Source organism: Chiloscyllium plagiosum, chromosome 14 (assembly GCF_004010195.1).
Source record: "Chiloscyllium plagiosum isolate BGI_BamShark_2017 chromosome 14, ASM401019v2, whole genome shotgun sequence".
NCBI classification, from domain to species: domain Eukaryota; kingdom Metazoa; phylum Chordata; class Chondrichthyes; order Orectolobiformes; family Hemiscylliidae; genus Chiloscyllium; species Chiloscyllium plagiosum.
Window position 1 is genome coordinate 18,987,153 of NC_057723.1, and position 16,857 is coordinate 19,004,009.

Genomic DNA, 16,857 nt, shown 5'->3' on the forward strand with positions numbered 1-16,857 from the left:
AATGTGGAGCAGACAATTTGCAGTTTGGAATTTGTCAATTCAAAGTGACTACTTACATGCTTTATTTGTTTTAATGCATTGATTTGGAATGTTTTAAATGGATAAATCTACATAACGCAGAATGTATACTGTTATAATTCAAAAAATTATAACACCATGCTCACAATTGATGATCACAATTGAAGATAACATTCAAAAGGAGATAAACAAGAAGAATGCTCAACTTGTGTGATGCTTAATCAGTCAGGCAATTAGTCACAGTCAAATCAGGGGTGGGGCTGGGTGAGGGACGGGGGAGGGGGGAGGTGGGAGGAGATGCATGTGGTTATTAATCTAATTTTTTGAATTATAACAGTATACAATCTGCCAAAAAAGAGACCCTTACTGACCTGGCTGTCCAAAATTGATGGAGAACTCATCTTATGAGAGCAATTTGACATATAGTACAGAATGTCAAACTCATTACCAGGGAGAACAAGTAACACAAGCATAAAATACATTTGCTTAAAAGATGTTAATTGACCCTTATTGCACATCATTACTATGTAAACTTTTGGGAATAGACTCGTAAGATTTCTCACCTGTCATTGAGAATAGGTGTAAGGAGTTTGTTACTTTTCAACCCTGAGTAGTTTAATGGCTTGTTGGAAAGCAAATTGTGAGAGCAGCTAATTCTTAAAAGCCCAGGTGAAAAGAATATTAGTGCAGAGGTCATGAGATACTGTAAAGGGAATGGTCCCAGAAAATAAAAAGCAATTGCTAACACTTTGGGAATATTTGCAGTTGAGTTCCAGATTTGGTTTGAATAGTGTTGAGGATTGGGGAGGAAGAATAGAGCAACAAAAGTGAACAAGAACACAATAAGACAAAGGTTGCAAAAGGTGGAGTAAAAAATGAGAACTGAAAGTGAATTGTTGACCTTCACAATCATTGCCTCTCCAGAATAACTAGAACTTCAGGATGTTGGATAGACGTGGAGTAACACTGAAATTATGAAGTTGTAGTTGGTCACTGAAGGTTCTGATACAGTCTGCACTGTGTATCAACTCCCAGAGCCAGCAATTGCTGAAAACAGCAAGAACCCCCAAAACTTCTCGTCCTGCATTGTTGGAAACCCAGTAAAAAACATATGCCTGGTTTGGTCTGCTATAACTGGCCTTTTAATGTTGACTGATTACTAAAATCTGATGAACAAAACTGGCCACATCAGAATGTGGAATTTGAATTGAATAATAATCTGAAGTTAAGAGTCTAATGATGACCATGAATCCATTGTTGAGTGTTGGAAAAACCCATCTGGTTCACCAGTGTCCTTTCAGGAAAGAAACCGCCATGCTGGCTTACATGTGACTCCACACCCACAGCAATGTGGTTGACTCTTAACTGCCTTCTGGGTAATTAGCGATGGGCAACAAATACTGGCCTAGTCAGTGATGCCCACATCTTGTGAATGAATTTAAAAAATGTAATGTAATGATATTCATGGAATACTGTTCACAACCTTTTTAAAACAACGGGCCGAATGGCCTCCTTCTGTTCTGTAAATTCTATGATTCTGTAAATCATTCTCATTGCTACCTTTTACTTCCTTGCCATGTGCCTTTGAAATTCATTCAACAAGATTAACTTTTTGAACAACTTAGTGGCATCAGTGCTGGGTAAGTCCAGGAAAGAATGCTGCAAGTAATGACAGTATCAATGCAAGGTGACTGAGGTGATAATTTTACTCGAGATCAATAGATCAGTCAGCAAGACTAGCATTGAGGCCAGCAGCTGAAATCCTGAATTGCTGAAGAAGGGCTTATGCCCAAAACGTCGATTCTCCTGCTCCTTTGATGCTGCCTGACCTGCTGCGCTTTTCCAGCAACACATTTTTCAGCTCTGATCTCCAGCATCTGCAGTCCTTACTTTCTCCTCTTTGAATTAACTGGCCAGCCTATTGCCACTAGCCTATTGCCTTCCCACTCGTATAACAAATGCACTGAAGAAAAAACTTAAAAATTTAAAAAACTTTCTCTCAGTTGTTAAGTGCACTGCCCACTGCTAATCCATGTAGACCACAAGTCTGCAAAATTTATGAACTATGTTTTGGATTTCTACCAGGTGAGATTTGAACTAATATCCCCAGACCATTAGCTTGGATTTTGGAATTGCTACAATCACAACATCTCCTTCTTCCTAATCGTTGCCCTGCACAAGGTATCGAATGATGTTAATGAAGCCAAGGTTGTAGTTAGGTGTGACAACTGAGGGTCTACCAACATTTATTCTGTAGATCTGTTCTTCCACATGCTGGATCCAATAGGGTACTGGAGAGGTGCTGTGATCATGTAATTGAAGTCGTGGAATAAAAATGAAGAGGAAGGAAAAAGAAATACAGCCATTAGTGATTCAGAGGCATATTGATCATTTCAAAATCAGCATTATATTAACTACAAATTATTTATTGCCTTGACTAAGAAGGAGTCCAATAATACATTAGTAACAGCCACTTTATCATCTTAGTTCAACGTTTAAATACAACCCTGGATAATCAAGTAAATCTCAGTTGCCTAAAAATCATTACTGAATGTGAGCGTGTTGTGATTTATTTCAAAACCAATGTTTTTCATTGGCCTGCAGGGATTATGAAATGTCACATCATAATCTCAAAGGTCATAACCTTGAGGATCAGGTCTGCTGGTGACTTGTTGTGTAATAACATATCGGAGACATGACAGCAGGACTGAAGTGAGGGTTGGCGGAGTTAGTGCTATGTATTACAACCTGGTAATATGAAAATACCGTTTTTAATTAGGACATAGCTGTACCCTGTGTCCACCTCAGCCATTTTAATTCAGTGATGATCTGCATTCATTTTATCTATTTATTTTCATATTGAACTAGTTGTCATTTTAACCTCATGACATTTTAAATTGTCTTTATTGTACAACAGAAGTTTTGGTTTTATCATCAAAAATATGAGAGTTTCTTTTCTGGCCCACAACTGCAGTAAGATGAATAAAAAGATCTTGAGAGGTATGAGCCCATTGGCACATCTTTAATGAATTATGTACAAAATGATGTGCCATGAAATATCTGAGTTTATTATTTGATTTAAGAAGTAAAATAATCAAGCATTGCTGCTTCACATGAAGAGACATTCGAAAAAACACCAAGTTTATGATTCAAGTTATGAACTTGGCTCAATTATATTAAAGCCATTGCAAAGACTGAATGACACAGCACTTACAATTGTATCAGGTGTCTTTTTGTTACTCTCTGTCAATCTGACCTGGAACTCATTGAGATCTTAAATAGCCATGTGCCTGACTTGGCTATCTTCAACCTATATGCATGTATACAAATTGCCATTCTTGATCGTGGACACACTCCTTCAGCCTATCTCCTGACAATTCGAAAAGTCTGGTTTCCTCTCTTCCATGTTTTGCTAATTTTCTAACCACCCCACATCTCTCTGCATTTTGTGTTTTCCAGTTACATTGGCTGCCTAATCCTTTTCCTTGTTCATTTCCTTTCATGCTGCTAATCCAGATTAAATCAGTGCTGGATGGGCTCATTTCTTCATTCTGCCCCCATCTCTTTATGCCCACCTAAGCAATTCATTCGATTTCTCAAAAGGTTGTAGATGCTAGTGCTACAGAAACTTCAAAGCTGATAACTGTGAGAGTCAGTTAAAAGTTAATCTACAAAAATTAGGCCGACAAAATATAATGTTGGAAAATATGAGTTCACCAGCTTTGGCAGGATGAAGAGAAAGGCAGTACGTTATTTTAATGGAGAGCATATTGCAATGCAGAGATCTGGTTTTCTTTGCACATTAATCATGAAAGTTAGCATGCAGGTAAAGCAAGAAGTTATGAAGGCAAATGGAGTGTTTTCCCCTTTTGTTAGAGAAAATTAAGCATAGAGTTGGGTATGGTCTTGCTACAATTGTACAGGGCACTGGTGAGTTCACACCTCGAGGACTGCATGGAAAGCTGGTTTCCTTATTGAAGGGTAAATATGATATTGAATATTTATAGTCCAGCAGGTTAATATCTGGAATGAAGGGTTTGTATTATGAGGAAAGGTTGAGCAGTTTGGGCCTTACTCCCAACGAGATTGAGATCACATTGTGACATGAAAGTTCTCAGGAATTGGGGTGGGGGAGGTGAAAGGGTAGATACTGAACTGATGTTTCTAATCCTTTAAAACCTCCACTAATTCTTATCCCTCTGGTCATCAATTTCAAAATTCTCTTCTTTATAGAGAAAACCTTGCTTCATTCTATTTTGGGAATCTCCTTCAGCCCCATGTCAAGATTCACAACCTCTGCTGTTTTAAGTATGTTCTTCCATACTGTACAATACTATAAAGAACTTCTGAATTTTCTTCCTGGATTGCTTTCGTTTTGCTATGTCTTTCTCCAAAGCGAAAAACCATCTCAAATCTTAACACCGTACTCTGCTTTGAGCTGGCTTCCCTGATATTTTCTTCTCTTCTCTCCATTCTGAATTACTTTGTGATGCTTTGCCATGTATAAAAACTGCAAGCATAAGTTGTTGGTGAATGTGTGGAAAAAACTTGCATCCCATAAATATTTACACCAACATGAGAATGAATTGACATCACATGGACGGGTTACTGTGCCATGTGGAATAACTGCCGAGTTTTTAATTTTACCCAGAGACATCTGCAACATTTTCCTGTTCCAAGTAAAATCTTACACATTGAACTGCCACATTTTGTAACTGCGGTAAATATCTAAACAGCTTTTCACCAAAACAGCTGTTCATTTTTTTTATGATGCTGCAGTAAAGAGCATGTCTGATTCTTGACAATATGTACCATTTTCCAGTCCACCCATTTCACTCAGAACTCTGTTGATCCCATCTGCGGTTAAACCACTGCATCATTTTATCAATAAGTTTTGTCCAGTTTATCACATACAATAAGAGGGAGAAAGACAAGACAGCTGCATTAAAGAAAAACAAAGCAAGGAAAGCAATTATATGGATCCATGCAGGAGGCAATGTACTTTTAATTTTGTGTCGATTTAAATTGAGCTTTATAAAAAGCCCCAGGAAAAGAGAGATTATCTGATTAACTGCCCCAGCCTATACCAGCTGTGCTCATGCTATTAGTAAATTCCCTCCATTACTTAACAGTTTGCTTTGAAAAGCATCTCATTTGAACTACTTGACTCTCCTCATAATGAGTTTAATCATTTAAAATAAAAGTTACACTATAGTATTTCATAATTGAAGCTAATTTTCATGTTACCAAAAATTGATACAGCGAACAAGAGGTATTTAATTCCATCATCTGATTTCAAAGCAAGGCTAGGAAAAAGATCACAAGCTGACAGTTTTGTGGTAGGGTGCTTGTCTCGCACCTCTATAGTCACAGGTTGAGCCTTGGCAGAGATTGGCATACCAAATTGATTGCCATATGCTGGGTGTGTGCATTTCAATTCTTTGAGACTTATTGTGGGTTAATATTGTAATTTGGTAAAGGAAAAACTCACACTGTGGTCATAGACTGGAGCTGATGGATGAAAGTTGATTTGGGTAAACTAGAAACTAAAACGCTTGTAGCTGTTATTACAGTCAGACTGTATAAAACTCGTGGTAACAAAATGTAACCTCGCAAAATGTCAATGTAGAAGATGACAAAATGACCTCTTCCTGCTTATAAGCAGACATGGTTCAAAGTATCAATGTGTTATGGTTCTATACAAATGAAGGAAGATCTAGTATTTAGATAAGAGATGTTTATCATATGTTTATGTATGATTAATCGTGGAATGTGGGCATCCCGTATTGCCCTTGACCTGAATGGCTTAAGACATTTCAGAGGGTAGTTAAGAGCAGTGATGCAATGGTAATGTCATGAAATCTAGCCCATTAGGCTAATGTCTGGGGACATGGATTTGGTTACCATGGTAGGTGAGAATATTTGAATTTATTAAAAATTTGAAATAAAAAGGTTGCATAAAGGCAAATATGTAACCATAGTTGGTAGTTGTAAAAACTCATCTGTTTCAATAATGTACTTAGAATCATAGGGATCCACCACTTCTTCTGGCAGCTTCATTCCATACGCATTACCTTCTGCGTGAAACAGTTGCTCCTTAGGTCCCCTTTAAATCTTTCCTCTGTCACCTTAAACCTATGCCCTCTAGTTTTGGTCTCCACTACCCTCGGAAAAAGACCTTGGCTAATTGGCTTATCTATGCCCCTCATGATTTAATAAACCTCGATGAGGTCACCCCTCAGATTCCAACACTCCAGGGGAAACAGCCCCAGCTTATTCAGCCTCTCCTCAGAGCTCAAACTCTCCAGCCCCAGCAATATCCTTGTAAACCTTTTCTGAACCCTGTCAAATTTTCAAGGGAATAAAATCTACCGTTCTCACCCTGGTCTGACTTACCTGTGACTCCAGAACCACAGGACTACTAAGGATGGGCAATTATTACTGGCCTTATCAGCAATACTTACCATTCCATGAATGAATTAAAAAAGAACATACTGCTGTCATTCCAATTGGAGGATAGTTGCCGTGATCACATTATTGAGACTAACTTCATATTGAGAAAAAGATTTATCACTTGAATTTTAACACCACCTGCTCCCTGGATGTGATTTAATGGTATGTTCCTGCAGCATCAGCTGAGGACACTGGATAAGTAGTTCAGTGACATTACCTTTACCATTTCCCCTTCAGCTGACTGCATGCTTGTGCAGGTGACTATCAAACACACATTTTCCAGTAAAGGATGCGAATAAGCTATTGTGCTTTTGCAGGTGTATATACAGGAGTTGAAACAGATGTGCTCAAGGCACATATATAACATTTGAGTGAATGGTTTCATTTCCCCTGCTGTGTGCACTTCAGATAAGGGAGCTGACTCTAAGATAAGCAAAAGCCTCATAGTCCTGAATTAATTTATATCTCGTACATGTAATTGATGCTGAGAAATGCAGGAGCCATAATACGAGTATACCAACTGGACCCAGACATATAGTACTGATAGAATCTCAGGCTGTCTATAGCTTCATGTAGTACATTTAATCACTGAGCCACAGGGTTGGGAAGAAGACAGCTGTGGGGAATATTATGTTTTTAACAGATATGGGAGTGAAATATTGAAGATGGTATTGTTAAAATGTGTTTTGTGTTTTGTTAGTGGAATTGGAAAATTGTGAGTCTGCAACACTGAGCAAATGATGGAGAATGTATATTCTAATTACTAAATTATTTGGTGTATACTGTAAGTAGAATTGTTTCATGTAGGTTTCTGAAGATTAGAATCAAAAGGATTGTTTTTTTGTTTCTAAGGATTTCATTTTTTTTAAAGCAAACAGAATTTTCTATGTGGGCTTCTATTCTTCCTTTGGGACTACTGTTGGCTGCAGGCTATTAAACAGCACAGGCTCGCAGTCCGTTAACAGGCAGCTATACCAAGATAAATGCTGAAATGTCTTCCTAATATACCATCTGATGTGTACATCAACAGATTGCTGCTAATTGAAAAGCAAATGTCTTGTTTACCGAATCCCAATGGACTCCATTATGTCCCTAATCTGAAGATTACCATTCTTACTGTCTCATAATATATGACTTTAAAAGGAAAAAGAAAATTAACCCGATTTCAGAACAGTATCATTGGTTTCCTCAGGATTCAGGTTTCACATGATCAGTTCTGGCATAATCTGAATTCTTAGAGCTCCACAACTGGGCAAATGGTTTCTGCTTTGTGATGGAATGAGTCATTTAGTGGTTGACACTTATCTCAAAAATGTATAATGTGAGTAACAGAATTCTTGTATAAAGTAACTGGTTTTGTTTGTCTAAAGCCATGAGGCTGACTACACCTTTTTTTGTGGCTTTATGAAGCTTGGGAGTTAGTCTTATGCATTAAAATAATTATCATATTTAATTTTTCTTGCACTAAGAAATTTTACTACTTCTTGGGGCCAAGTGGTAATGAATTTGGTTTAATTTCTTTGCACACAGTTTTAATTGATAGGTCAGTCAATGTAGTTTTTTTTGTTATTCACTGTTATTAACATAGTGTGTGAGGAGATGCAAGTGCATTAACCAGTTAGTGAAGCTTCTATGTGTTCAGAGTGACCAGGCATAAACTGAATCATAGAGTCTCCAACACGACCACCATATTGTTTGACATCAGAGGATATGCTCCTGGGTCTAACATGCTTTCTGTTGGATACATAAAAAATGGATGATGTTTAAATAATGTATTTGTATATGTTTGCCTGTGTTCTTTTTATGAGAATGTAAACAGAAATGCCCATTCATTCAGCCTGTGGGGAGAACCATACATAATAAAATGTTTGTCATTTCTTTTTTTCCCCTTCATTTTGCTTTGTACTCCCACTCCATGTATTCATACTTCATCTTCTTAACCACCAGGTTAGTTGTCTCAATACACTGTTTCACAATACCACCACTGAGTAACTTCCCCAAAAACCAAAGCTGATATTAAAAAAAAAATTCAGAATTATTCATTGTGAATCCCTGTGCAAGTGAAACTGGTGTAAAGGACTGAAAACAACCTGACCAATGGGGCAAGCACACTGCTGAAATCATCACTCTTGTCAAGCTGAAGAAATTGATGTGTCATTATTGATCAAAAGATCTTTCCCTGGCACTGCATTTGTATTTCTTCAAGTTCCAGTGCAAGTTTACCAATCTGCTCATAAGCAACCCATTAAATAATCCTCATGAAAATTGTTAAACCATTAGCAGCTCAGCAGGGAATTATGAACTCAATGCATATGCAGTGATTACCGTGCAGCTCCTAGTGTTCATATACTTCAACTCAAACACCTATATGGTGAAAATCCTTTCCTGACCAGCAGCTCTCCCAAAACATTCTTTATCATTCTCTTATTCACAGCCGGCAGTCCCACACACCGAAATAAAAAGTTACATTTTTAAGACATTTTTTAAAAGGACATAGAAAAAAAAAGATAAAAGACCAAGGGAAAATAATGTTTTCTCAAGCTTTTCTTCAATGTGTTCTCTGGTACACTGAGTTTCCAATTGAATTATAATTGCAGTGTGAAATTTATGCAATTGTAATCAAATATTTTTGCAGTGCACGCCTAAGTGTAATAAGATGATCCCTGCCTTGCTTAAAATGGCTATTTTAGAACAAGTCCAATCCTTCCCTCTCTCATTGTTGGCAATGCTACAGGGCTTCATTAAATAGTGGGCATCTGGCCCTCTGTTTGCCAGCTGTCAATTTTTGACACTTGATTATTTACTCAATGTTAAGCAGTGGTTTACAATGCAGGACTCAAACAAGACAATGAGAATTGACATTTCCTGACAAGATGAAAGTTGTAATGAATGCAGTCATCTAGGGAGCATAGACTCATGATTGCAGGAGCAGTAGTATCCACAAGCCATATGTCCAGTTATTGTGGTCATTCGATTTTGCCTTTCCATCTTGCCTCTGCTCCCACTCCTTCAATATTCAACCTAAAATTAAATCGCTACCAATGAACTTGTCAGAGCTGAATTAGCCGTAAAAGAAATCCTATTTGCTCTTTTAAAATAAGGGAAATACAGGGTTACAGGGATAGATTAGGGGTTTGATTCTGGGTGGAACTCTCTTCGGATGGCCAGTGTGGACTCGATGGGCTGAATGACCTGCTTCCACACTATAGGAATTCTATGATTCTAAAATTCTATCTTCGAAATTATTTATATGCTGGGACAAATTGAACAAGATTTACCTAAATGTTTGTCACCTTTAACTTTAATTCATTTTGTTGATTTAGGCAACTTAAATTATTGGGAAGAATCTTATAAAGGTGTGAACAGCATGGGCTATGGTGAGTTTTGTGGCAAAATGTTTAGAAGTCCAGCATAGCCTATCGCAATGAGTATCTTGTTGCACCTTTTATGCTTTTGCCGAGTGGTGAGACGAGTTTCTTACTAATGGCAAATTGCTTATTACAGGGGATTATAGTTTGTTAAACATCTTACTAACACCTCAACTCTTAACAATTGTGCCAAACAAACTAGATGTCATGAATTCTCAATATGCCAATTAGAGTGGGTACCTGGCAACTTCAGCTCCAGCAACATTGTTGTTCAGCACCAAACAGCATCTCTGAGTGTGATCCATGGCTACCTACTGTACGTGCCCCTTGTGAATAGACTAGGCATCCATCACTTACCAATCAATCACAGCCTTATGGCACCTTTTCAGCCCTCTTGCAGATCACCTCAGAAAAACAGGCTTGCATTGCAGGACTGATCAACAACACTTTGTACAAATAGCAGGCATTCAGCTCACAGATTGGAGCAGATTGTATCTCAGGGCTAGTTGCTTGCCGTCTAAGCACTCACTCACTTAGCATCTACCTATATTTGTGCTTCCATGCCTCACATTCCCTTGCCATGCCATGTCTTTTACTGCATCGGCACTTTGTCAAAAGCTATCAGTGATGCTAGACTGACATGGTCTTTAGCATAGATGCAAAGACTGCTTGCAATGCTTGTTAGTAAGTCACAGAAATCCATCCAAATATACAGCATGGCAGGAGACCATGAGTTGTTGAGATGTACTTGAACTTATTAACTTAATAGCAGCAATATCCTTTATTCAAATCTGTGAGTCAATTTTATAAAGATGAAATTGACCAATATTGATATTTAGTAAACTAGGACTTCTGTTTTCTAAAATAAGTTTTCAATGCACAACAATTGTCTGCAAAAGCTTCTTTGTTTTTAACCGTTGAACTAAAACTTAAAAAAATTGTACTGTGCTCTATTTCCAGATCCTCTGTACCTTCTTCACATCTTCATGCAATTACGGAGTGTTTGAAGACAAAGGTGAGTGTAACAGACATCCATTCCATAATAATACTACAAATAGTTTTTATCCATTTGTAATGAGTCCTGCCTTAATCTATGAAACTTGGCTTTTCCTGAAATTTTCTCCTTTCACATCCACACATACATGATGGGTTATGCATGTAATCAGTAAGGAATAATTAATGAATAATAACATGTTGTTTTGTGAAAGAGTCTTTTTTTTTTTGCTGACAAAAATGTAAAATACTGCAGTTATTAGAACCCTGAAATAAGAGTTGGGAAATGTTGTAAACACTGAGCAGATCAGGCAACAGCTGTAGGAAAATAACTATAGTGTTACCTGCTCTAAGTCAATAAGCTTTCAGCATGACCCATTTTGGTGCTGTAAATTCTATATAATTCAATCTGTGTCTAGTATTTATCTGTGAGTAATGGGTGGTCACGTTAAATTTGCTTTAATGCAACTGTTGATTTAGCTGTTTGGTCAAAGTGCTTCAGGATAACCTTCTTTTGAACTATCAATGTAATGATGGTTATCCGTTAATTCCTACCTGATCTCCCAAAGGGAGTTATCACTCACTAACTTTTTCCATTACTACAACACTGCAACCTGCAGCATGTCATAACTCTGTGGTGGTGAGATAAAACCTCCAAGGGTAAATTTCCTTGCTGCTCCAAATACATTGGACAGTGTGTAAATGGCACAGTGAAATCTTTTAGGAAGGAAATGTGGCTCAAAATGTTTCTGATACTTTGAAGCATTTTCCTCACTCCGGTTTCATCCTAGGTTATAAGCCTTGGCACAATCCTGCACTGCAATGATTTACATATCTCTGACTATCAGTCTGGTGAGTTTCATAGATGTGTATTAATCAATTATACTGAGTTACTTTGGCTGAGGTTTGAGGCACAGCAAGAGATGAGGAAAGATGATACAGCTAGAGCTATGGGTTTCTGATACAGAGGAGCTTGAAGATATTCTGAGGCTTGGTGATGTCCCTTAAAGCTTTATTTTTCATTCTGCTGACAAACACTTGTTCTGCATGATGTTTAATGCAAGACAAGTAACAGACTTTTTCAAGTCCAAGATGATCTACAATCAATTGTCATGAGCAAGTGTTGATGTGAGCTTTGCATCCAGCAGTCTATCTTTATCTGATGAAGCTATGCTTAATGTATCCCTCATAACATAAGAACTAGATATGGACAACATGCTATTGAAAGATCCACCAAATGGTGATTGCAGTTCACTAATATACGCACAAATATTGTATTCACAGGCACATTAGTGCCTGGGCTAACATTAACTTGGCTGGTTACAAAGTGTAGTAGACTTCCATCAACATGCTTCAAGAGGCCTGAATTCAGATGGAGTCTGAGGCATTTATAACCTTAGGTCACATGTTATGATACAATGATAGTATCAGAATCATGTCTCTTAAAGGTATACCTGACATATTGTATCTGATAAAAGTACGCTAACTATGGGAAATAATAGAACAGGTATGACACTTTTTATGTCTTGTTTAGAAACAGCTATCATGGTGAAGGAGTGCTGTGTCATGGAATATAGCAGACTTAGCAAAAGATCTGCTAGTGGCAGCATATCATGTATTGTGACTGAGGTCATGTCTTCTGTGAAACAAAGTGTACCATTGATATCCCTACTTTGAAATGTGAAGATAGATTCTTGCACATGACAACACATGAGCATTCTCTGCCATAAGCATCCAGACCAATCATCATCTGAGTGAAGAGACAATGAAGTTTCCGACATCTAATGATGCATGAGGCAGACAAAGCCCTTACATATGTTTGTTTCCATTGGTCATTTTCCTGGAACTAGTTGTTAGTCTGTTGTCAGAATCTGTCACATGTAGGATGCCACTCCGCATCGACAGTCCTAACAAGGAGATGCTCTCACACTTCTGGTCTACCATTGGTGTATTGAAAGGACTTTCAGGTTCTTAATCAATCTGCTTGGCCATGTTATAAGTTCACCTTCTGTTGTCATTAGATCCTGGAGCAGGATTCAACCACAAGCTATTGGCTAAGAGGCAGACTTGCTATCTGCATATGCATGATCTCCCTGAGAGAAAATATCAACACGAGTTAAGTACAACCTTATCTGACTTTGATTTTGTAGGAAAAAAAGTGCTGTCTCAGCACACATTTTGTTTTATTATTCAAACTTTTAAAATGTACATAATGGGGACTCGGCAAGATGGCGGTGATTCTGTAGAACTGCTGTGGACAGCCCTGCCTAACAGCCAAGGCATACTGGTGTTTTCTTTTGCCATCCCTGGCCAATTTATGTGGTGGAATTATTAGTTTAAAACTTTATAGAATGCATATTTGTTAATATTTGGGATTGGGAAGGATGCCAAAGGGAAAAGGAGCGAGCAAACAGCAGCAGGGAGGACAGTCTCCTGCAGCACCAGGCATACCAGAGATTGCAGCAACAGCACTTTCCTAACCCCTCCCCTCCTGGGGACCTGACAGACTCAGGAATTAGCTGCGGCGATGGAGAGACTTACCTTGAAAGTTGGGGCTGCGATTGAGGAAATCCGTGGGGAGATTCATGCTCAGGTCTAACCTATCGCTTCTACACTGCAGAAGCATGAGCAGGAGATCCAGGGCCTTGGGGAGCAGCTGGAGGAGATGGAAGGTTGAACTAAGGCCTCAGAAGCTGCGATGGAGTCCTCTTCCAGTTGGATCCAGGTGCTTGAACGAGAGGTGCGGGCCTTGCGAGACCATACCGACGGCCTCAAAAATCAAGGTCGGAGGATAAATCTCCGAATTGTCGGGCTCCCTGAAGGTGAGGAAGGTGAGCAGCCAGCCAGCTTCTTTGAAAGCTGGTTGCCGAAGTTTTTGGGCCTTCACATCGAGTCCAGCAGGCTGCAGATTGAAAGGGCTTATCGGTTTACAGTGCACAGGTCAGGGCTGGTGCAACACCTCAGTCCGGTCCTAGTGCACTTCCACTCATATAGGGACAAGCAAAACGTCATAGAAGCTTCCTGATCCCTGGGAAGAGATCTACAGGCACTGCTGTAGAAGGGATCAAAAATCATGTTTTTCCAGGATTTCTCTGCAGCTGTAATTTGAAAGAGGAAGTCCTTCGATGAAGTTAAAAAGTGGCTGAGGAACCTGGGCATCCAGTACTCCATGAGATACCCCACAGTGCTCCATTTCAGCCATGAGGACTCAATTTATACATTTGACTCAGTGGATAGAGCTAAAACCTTTGTGGACACTTTAAAATAGATGGATTGGCCTGAAGAATACGGTTAATGTTTGTTCTCTTTTCCTTCTTTCCCCATGTTTTCCCTTCTTTTTTTTATTCCTTTCTATCTCCCTAATAATTTCTTTTTTTTGGAAAGGGGGGAGAAAACCTTGGAATAAGTTGTTCCTTTTTTTTAATAACTGGATTTTCTGATGGATAATTTTGTGGATGTTCTTTGTTGTTTCTCCCTTTTTTTGTTTGTTTGTTCTGTTTTTCTTTTAGTCACAAGTAGGGGGTGACATGAAGCCAGGGATGGGTGGAGTGCTCATTCTGACGTTATTTTTTTTCTGTTGATTTAAGGATCATCTCCTTGTTTTTTTTTCTGGCCTAAGGCTGGGGCACAGTCTGGGTTTGAAGGAGCTGTAAAGGAGGGGATGGGTAGGATGAGTGCCCCCTGTAGGCAGGGGAAAAAGTCTTCCATTCAAGGTTTTACAGTTGATTTTCTTTGTAGTTTTTTTGGTAGTAATAGTTGTTTATAGTTATGATAGAGTACTTTTTGTATATACAGTTCTTCGATTCTATGAGTCTTTATTTACTTGTGCTTGGTACTTTGTAAGCAGGGTTCTCCCTCCGAGGGGTTAAAGGGCCTCTGAAAGGGGATATGATTAGATTACTTACAGTGTGGAAACAGGCCCTTTGGCCCAACAAGTCCACACCGACCCACCGAAGCACAACCAACCCAGACCCATTCCCCTTCACCTAACACTATGGGCAATTTAGCACAGCCAATTCACCTAACCTGCACATGTTTGGACTGTGGGAGGAAGCCGGAGCACCCGGAGGAAACCCACGCAGACATGGGGAGAATGTGCAAACTCCACACAGTCAGTTGCCTGAGGCAGGAAATGAACCCAGGTCTCTGGTGCTGTGAGGCAGCAGTGCTAACCACTGTGCCACCCAGTGTGGCTCAGTGTCGTATTAAATAGTGCACCTGGAACATTAAGGGAAGTCATTCACCTGTTAAAAAGAAAAAAGTGCTTTCTAGCCTTAGGAGGGAAAAGGTTGACATTGCTTTGTTGCAGGAAACCCATCTTGATGATGGGAACACCTGAAATTACAACAGGGGGTTTATGACCGGGCAATCTTTTCATCCTTTACTACTAAAAGTAGGGGAGTGGTGATACTTATTCAGAAAAATCTTACGTTCATATTATTAGAGTAGGTGAAAGATGAGCAGGGATGGTTTGTGATACTTAAAGCCCTGATATATTGGGAGGAATATGGCATTTTAAATGTCTACTGTCCTCAGGCACATCCCCTCAAATTTTTGATTAGTGCTTTCTCTAAGTTTAGTTCTTTTGGAACACGGCACATTATCATAGGGGGGGATTTTACTTGCCTCTTGGATCCAACAGTGGAAAGGATGCCTTGTGGGCTCCCAGATATTTCTTCACAGGCCAAGCCGGTGGTTGACTTATGCTAGGAGTTGTGGCTCGTGGATATGTAGTCATGTCTTCACCCTACCGGCAGGGATTTCACATTTTTTTCAAACCCACATAAATGCCACAGGGGATTGACCTCTTTCTGGTTCCCTCGGCCCTTCTGGATTCGATTATGGGTTGTAACATTGGGAATATAGCTATCTCTGATCACGTGGCAGTATTCGGCTAGCTGGAAATGACAGAAGGAGGAACAACAGTGTCTACTTGAGACGTGGTTGAAAGCCACCGAGGCGGCACATTTTGCACGGCCTTTGATGACTAAGATACAGCGATCACGGCCCTCTGGGCTGCCTTGAATTCAAAACTGACACAAAATACAAAGAAAGAACTTGCTTTTACTATACAAAGGCTGTTCGAATATGGGGATAAGCCACGGAAATATTTACCCTACCTGACTAGGAAAAAGCGTGCTCCCCAATCCATTACTGCAATCAGAGATAACACCAGGGTCCTTATGTACGATGCTAAAAAGATTATCGAGTCTTTTCTGAGCTTTTACTCTGAATTATATCAGTCTGAAGGTTGCGAGGACAGGAGGGCTAAAATGGAGACCATTTTTAAGACCTCAGGGGTAACCTTGGAACAGGCCTCTCTACTTAATGTCCTCTTGACAGTTCAGGAAATACAGGAGGCAGCTAGGCAACCTCAGAGTGGAAAGGCACCTGGCCCTGATGGTCTCCCGGGTGCATTTTATAAGGAGGTTATTGGGATTCTGTCAGGGCCATTGTTGGAGATATATAATCACTCCTATATGCATGAATGCCTACCACCATCTTTGAGAGAAACTAATATTTCCTTAATTCTTAAGAAAGGGAAGATTCCTGAGGATTGTGCCTCATACAGGCCCATCTCTCTATTAAATTCAGATTTCAAGATCCTGGAGCTAAGATTGGAAAAGGTGTTGCCCCATATTATTAAAGAGGACCAGCCAGGCTTTATAAGGGGCCGTAGGTCCTTTAATAATATTAGAAGGTTGCTGAATATGATCCAAGTTTGTCAGCAATGATCGATTCAGGGGTTGGTGATTTCCTTAGATGCAGAGAAAGCATTTGACCGGGTGGAATGGCCGTATCTTTTTTATGTCTTAGAACAGTTTGGGTTGGGTAGGGTTTTTGCTAGATGGGTGAAGGTTTCATAGCAACACCCTTTGGCCGTGGTCATCACCAACGGGATGAAGTGTGGGAATTTTAGGATTGGTCGGGGTAGTCGGCAAGGCTGCCCCCTCTCACTGTTGTTTACGTTGGTGATAGAGCCGCTGGCAGAGGCCATTTGTCAGAACGTCCACATAACCGCTCC

At 39.5% G+C, this 16,857-nt stretch overlaps 1 long non-coding RNA gene across 1 annotated transcript in view; it reads left to right on the forward strand.

Moving 5' to 3' along the window:
* Nucleotides 1-10,854, forward strand: part of LOC122556530 — an 840,555-nt gene extending 829,701 nt beyond the window's left edge. The window contains exon 4 of the long non-coding RNA XR_006313553.1: nucleotides 10,800-10,854. This is a non-coding gene — a long non-coding RNA (uncharacterized LOC122556530). The remainder of the gene's footprint in view (nucleotides 1-10,799) is intronic.
* Nucleotides 10,855-16,857: the final 6,003 nt, after the last annotated feature.